The sequence below is a fragment of the Nelumbo lutea genome, chromosome 2 (genome assembly GCF_056320005.1).
Source record: "Nelumbo lutea isolate HS-2025 chromosome 2, American lotus-T2T, whole genome shotgun sequence".
In the NCBI taxonomy this organism is placed as follows: Eukaryota; Viridiplantae; Streptophyta; class Magnoliopsida; order Proteales; family Nelumbonaceae; genus Nelumbo; species Nelumbo lutea.
The window spans coordinates 77,396,376-77,402,790 of NC_142685.1; the positions used below are offsets into that span (position 1 = coordinate 77,396,376).

At 38.3% G+C, this 6,415-nt stretch overlaps 1 long non-coding RNA gene across 1 annotated transcript; it reads right to left on the reverse strand.

Moving 5' to 3' along the window:
• Positions 1-426: 426 nt before the first annotated feature.
• Positions 427-4,985, reverse strand: LOC148871594 (uncharacterized). Its single transcript, XR_016106626.1, has 2 exons — positions 4,843-4,985; positions 427-1,133 (listed from the first exon to the last, which is right to left on the reverse strand). It is a non-coding gene; the product is annotated as an uncharacterized LOC148871594 (long non-coding RNA).
• Positions 4,986-6,415: the final 1,430 nt, after the last annotated feature.

Below are 6,415 nucleotides of genomic sequence, written 5' to 3' on the forward strand. Positions count from 1 at the left end.
CTGTCACTATGATCACCCACTCAGATGAATTCTCAAACTGCCCCAACATACCCAGGTTTTGATCCCCGCTAAGGATCTCATTGATTGGCATATCAAAGGCAGCCTGATCCAACACCTAGTAAAGTGTCATAATCGAGTCTAGGGGTCAGGTGTAACTTTCCAGTTTTGCCCATCTATCTCCAAGGTTCAGGGCAATATTGGAAATCTGGTCCGGTTCAAGGATTCAAGTAATCCCATACTGCATGTGCCTTGGGTCTTACCCTGGTGGCTGAGACAGGCCATCCCAACACTTGGTGGCACACCAGTATCAGCCTTGGCAGGATAAATCTCCCCAGACTTATCCAACGGCTGTGAACATTTAAAACTAACACGAGTCTCTATAAATGTCCAGTTTTAGGGTTTTACACAGAATTAAACCAAACAACATGAATCAAACATACACTTTATTTATTTCCACTAAATAACAAAAGTACATCAAATCAGATTGAAGCTAAGGGCATACAAAAACTGTCTAACAGCTCCCACTTGCACTTAGGTCCAATCTGGTACAAGCCGGAGTCCCATACTTTCCACGTGTTTCTCAAACACCTTCTGTGTCAGTGGCTTAGTCAATGGGTCTACCACATTATCCGCTGATGCTACCTTTTGAATTAGGACGTCCCCTCTACCAACGATCTCCCACAGTACATGGTACTTTCTCTCGATTTGCTTTGACTTCGAGTGAGCCCGAGGCTCTTTAGCCTGGGCGATTGCTCCATTGTTGTCACACAACAACGGGATGGGTGATGTGCTGGATGGAATCGCTCCCAATTTGTGTATGAACTTCTTCATCCATGCGGATTCCTTGGCAGCTTCACTTGCGGCAATGTACTCGGCCTCGGTTGTGGAGTCTACAGTGGACCCCTGTTTGCTGCTTTTCCAGCAAACAGCACACGATCCTATCATGAAAACATACCCAGATGTAGACTTTCTATCATCTGGATCCGACTGGAAATCGGCATCGGTATACCCTAGAACTTGTAGTGAACTACCATCAAATACCAGACAAAACTCTTTTGTCTAAGAGTTCTTGAAATCAGCACACTACCAAAGTTATTTGATTTTTTTTTTTTTTTTTTGTTGTGTGCTCAGATCTGCATTAGAATTTCAGCAATGTAAGTGAACATACGCAGATTTGATCCACACTAATAAATTTGCAAACTAGAAAAACATAGCTCCATTACTGAAACTAAACCAACATTCAAGTGTGAAGTAGATGTTCAATGGAAAAGAGAGCTAGCTAAATCAGCAATGGAGTTTATTACACACTATTCTAAACTTAAATGAACATAAGTAAACAAATCTAAAATCTACTGTAAACAGATCTACAATCATTGCTGAATTTATGATCTTTAAGCTGCTCTCCAAGTTCTAAACAAAAACAAAAAAAATCAGATTTGAAAACTTAACTTTTGAGAACAGTCACTTACAAAAACTCCAAACCTAATATCAATAAGTAGGTCTAAAATCTGTTGCAGTTAGATCTGAAATAAGTTTGATCCCAAGAGCTTAGGATTTCTCTTTCAAGTCCCAACTTAAATGTCTTGTATGCTTCAATTGATTGCAGAGACCTGAAATCAGATCTGCAATTTTATAATGAAAGCAGCCTTGATTCAGATCTGAATACCATTACATCAAAAATATGAAGCTCTTTTTTGACCTCACAAACATTAGTCCTAATCCAATACAACCAATTCAGATTGGGTGCAAGTGATTTAAAAGATAACAAAACATCAAGTTCACAAAAATTTCAGATCATGTACTTATACTGCCTTTGATTCTCATGCACTTCAGAACTGATTTTACCATTCATGGCTTAAATTTTCATCAATGAGGCAAGTCTGATGCATCAAATTGTGAATTGGGTGCTGTCACTACCCGAATTCACATCAAAATAGAGTGGGTTCAGGTCTGAGTTCAGATGAACTCAAATCTGAACCTATCATAATGCAGTCCTGCAACCGGCTGAACTCAGATCTGAACTTCAAATCTGAGTTTCAGATCTGAAAGCTCACATGCTATTCTTTCATTGTTTTCTTTTTCTTTTCTTTTTCTATTTTTCTTTTCTTTTCTTTTTTTTTAAAGGAAGAAAACTAAAACAAAATACAGTAATGCAACCAAAATCTTTTTGGATGAGTGCAGGTCTGATTGATGAATGCAATTCAGATCTGAAGTCATTTTGAGATTTATTTATTTATTTATTTTTTTAGAACCAAAAGAAGAAGAGAAATTTGATTTGCATAAGCTACATTAAAACTGAAACTAAGGATGGAACAATCAAGTATCAAGAGAAGAAACATGGCTCCATCAATGTAGCCCTTGATGGAGTATACACTTATTGGAATGTAGTACACACGGCTGCACACACCCATTCAGATCTGCTAGACTTTCTATTCATGCACAACTGAAATCAGAGCTATCTAACTTGAAAAAAAAAAAAAAAAAATTCAAAGATCAGCCCAGGACAATTCACAATGCCAATTTAGTAATGTTAATTGTAATACAAACCTGTTCAAAACCTGCCCTGGTTCAGTCTTGCTGTAGCAGGTTTGCTATAGTAGCCTTGCTATAGGTCTGAACTCTAATAGAAAAATGGTGTGGAAGTGCCACTTTGCATGAAATCTCTTGAGGCATAAAAAATTCTCAGATTAAATATACTTTTCTTCAACCAAATCAGCTCAGATAGATTGGAGTACAAGTTATTTAATACAGCAAAGTATGCGCTGTATCCTGCTCTGTTCACAACCCCAGTTCAGATCTAGGTGATTGCAGATCCGAATTTCTTCAACCATGACTATCCAATTGTTTTTGGGAGATAGCAGATTTTTTTGTAGGGTGTATTGGGGTGACGATAACCCCCAATTATCCTTTAAATTTACATCAGTTCAGGTCTGAGTTCAAGAGAACTCAGATCTGAACTGTTGCAGATCTGCTACAGCAGAACTCAGATCTGAACTCAGATCTGAGTTCTGATCCGAATCCTTGGTTTCTATTCTTTCGGTTATATGGTTCTTTCTCTCTCTTTTTTTGTTTTTTTCACTATCTAAATATATATTTTTTCTTTTTGTAATGAAAGAAAAGAATAATAAAGGGCTGAGAACAGATATTTTTTTTTTCTGAGTATTGCAGTTCTGCTATAGCAGAGTTCAGGTCTGAACTCAAGTCTGAGTTCAGATCTGAAATCTCAATTGCCTTACCTTCAGTTATTTCTACCAAATTGCCTTTGAGAATAGCAGAAGTGCCCTAGGGTGAATTGGGGTGGTGATGACACCCAATTCCCCTCAAAATTGCATCAGTTCAGGTCTGAGTTCAGAGGAACTCAGATCTGAACTGTTGCAGATCTGCAATAGCAGAACTCAGATCTGAACTCAAATCTGAATTCTGATCCGAATTCTCAATTGCTCCTCTTGTTGTTCAAAAGATCTCTTTTTTTTCATTTTATATATATATATATTTTTTTTCTTTTTGTAATGGAAAAAGAAATAAAATTCTGAAACACAAGCAATTCTTTTCGGCTGAGTGCTGCAGATCTGAAATCTGCTGATCTGAGTGCCGAATGCAACTCAGATCTGCAACACTCATGTTTATGTGAATTTTTTCTTTTTTTTTTTCTTTTTGAAGGGAACAACACCAAGATTGAATAGAAATCAAATATGCCTTTATTAAAATGAAACTGAAACCAGAAAAAGAAAGTAATCTACTTAAGAAAGAAGAAACATAACTACAGTAGTACAGCAGTTGCAGTCCAAGCTGAAATGAAAAAGATAGCAAATTAACCCAACTATGAATGCAATGCTGAATGAGATCAGATTAAGAATGCTCAATGTTTCCTAATATTGTTTCTCTAAAGTTTCCCGGCAACGGCGCCAAAAACTTGATGTGTGGCTCATTGTGACACTAGCAAGTGCACTAGCCGTTCAAGTAATAAAGTAGTGAGTGAAGTATCGTTCCTACGAGGAATTAGGAAACAATTACCAATACTAAATTGAGCACTTCTTATCTAATCAACAAATAAATCAAAACTCTAATGAAAGCTAAGAAATCCTAAATTAAAATCTATCTAAATCATTGGCCCAATTGCCTTCAAATCAGGTTAGAAGAGTAAGCAGTAAATGTCAATCTCATAATTCAGCAATCTATCAATTTGGATCATTCGAATAAATCATGATTGAGCCTTGGTTTGGTGAAACCCCAAGGTCATGAACAGCCTCTCTCAAGCGCATGTTCATCCTATGCATGAGTGACGGTTCTTCTATCTTTAGCAAGAATCTAATCCCCATGCATGCATTTCTTCAAACATTTCTAAGGCATCAATTCAAATCTGAATTGATCACCAACTGAATTGTGCAAGTTATCTCTAACCTTGCACTCAATTCAGTTCTTGAATAGTAGATCTGAATTCCTAGAGTCTCTCTCAAGCACTCTAGGAATTCCAAGCTGTAGATTAATTCGGCCAATCTGAAAATTGCAGATCTGAATTCTCTTTCAAGCAATTCAGATCTTGCAATCTCAGATCTGAGAATTCAGATCTGAGTTTTGAAGGTTAGTTGGCCGAATTGATCTGCAATAACACCCTTATTCAAGAAACTTCAAGTACAATCCATGATCATTTGAATGAATAAAAAAGAATTAGATTGCTGAACTGAAATTTTACAAGATGAAATACATCAAGGAAGAATGGAAAAAAAGAGAAAGAAGAAAGAAAATTTAACAAAGAAACTGAATTCGAATCAAAAGAGAATGAAACTACAATTGATTTATTACAAAAGATCTTTGAATCACAAACCCTCAATTCGAACTCACCTTCTCTTCTAGCTTGTTTGTCTTGAACTTCCTTCAGCCCTTCTTCTTCTTCTTCCTTGCGCCTAGCCTTCTTCTCTTCTCTTCTCTCAAGGTGGCCGAACCTCTAAGAGTGGGAGAGCCTTCCTCTCAAGCAATTGAACACCTCTCCCCCCTCCTAGAGGCCTCCTTATATAGTTTTTCAAGGGGGCTCTTGCCCCTTCTTGAAGTCTCTAGAATTGGGTGTATTACACCCCTCATGAACCTTCTAGAGTGCTCCCTCCTTCTCTTCAAGAAACTTCTAGGAATTGCCGCCCCTAGCTCCCTTTGGGCTGCTATTTGGGCTACAACTTAGCTTGCTTTTGAGCTCATGTGGGCTACACTCTATGCTGTTATTTGGGGTAAAAATGGGCTGGGCCAAAATTTCCTTCTTGCTAGGCTTCTTCCCTTGGGTTTTCCAAAGAGTTAGCTTGCACTACTTGGGCCGAATGAAACTCCCTTGCTCTCATGGCTGGGCCGGGCTGAACTTGATAAATTTTGGGCTTTCTTTTCTTGCTTTTGCCTTCTTTTTGTTGATTTGGCTCCCCCTGAAATCTTTCTTGCAATCAAGTTAAAATAGGGCAAAATCTAATTAAACCAGCATAAAATTTCATGCAAAAACCTCATAAAATATAGATAAATTGTAGGTTCATCAGTACCGTGAGAGAGTTCCCATTTTCTGGTGAAGCCCCTCCCACATCAGTCTATGACGCCCCTATCATCTTATGAAACACTCTAATAGATCCAACAGCAAATGGATGGCCCAATTTTATGGTGCGTTTCCTCATTACTGAAGGACCCATCATTGTGCTAATGACGGAAGGCCTTTAGAGAGTCCATCATATGGGTCTCCCTATCACATGCATTCATATTTGCTGGAGGGAACAAAAAAACGCCCTAGTTTTAATTTAGGTCAAACCAGAGTGGCTCCCACTGACTTTCATAAAGTCAGATTTCTGGTGGGCCTTAATCGGCTAGGGGTTCCATACGCATCCCTTTTCAGGATTGTGGGGCCCACCAAGCAAAGAGGGGTCATCCAATGACCTTGAAGGACACCATGGCAATGATGTGCATTCAGCCATGGTGTGCGCAAGAGCCACTAACGAGTCTTCATGGGCCAAGTACTTATGGCCCATGGTCGCAGCATATCAAACATCCAAACATCACATGTAAAGGAGGAATTGATCCAATCAATTAACTGCTGTAAAGCCCATTGAATAGCCCATTTAAAATCTAAGTCATTAACAATTAATGTCTACTAGGTGTATGGGCTGAATCGCAGATAGTAGTTCGGCCCATACAGCTTATCTCACAGTAATGGGCCTTTTGCAGTTTTAACCCTTTAAAACTGGGCTTTACAGGTGGGCTGAATTAATCCCTGTAATTGAACATCAGATTTGGAACAGCAAGTGTGAGAAATACAGACTGAAAAACAGTCCCTATCGAACCCCAGATTCGGTCCAAACAGTTTTGGTCCAATCTAATCCGAGAGGATCCAAAACTGATTTTCAATTCAAGAATTAATTCATGAAAGATCTGAAATTAATAAAATTGATTT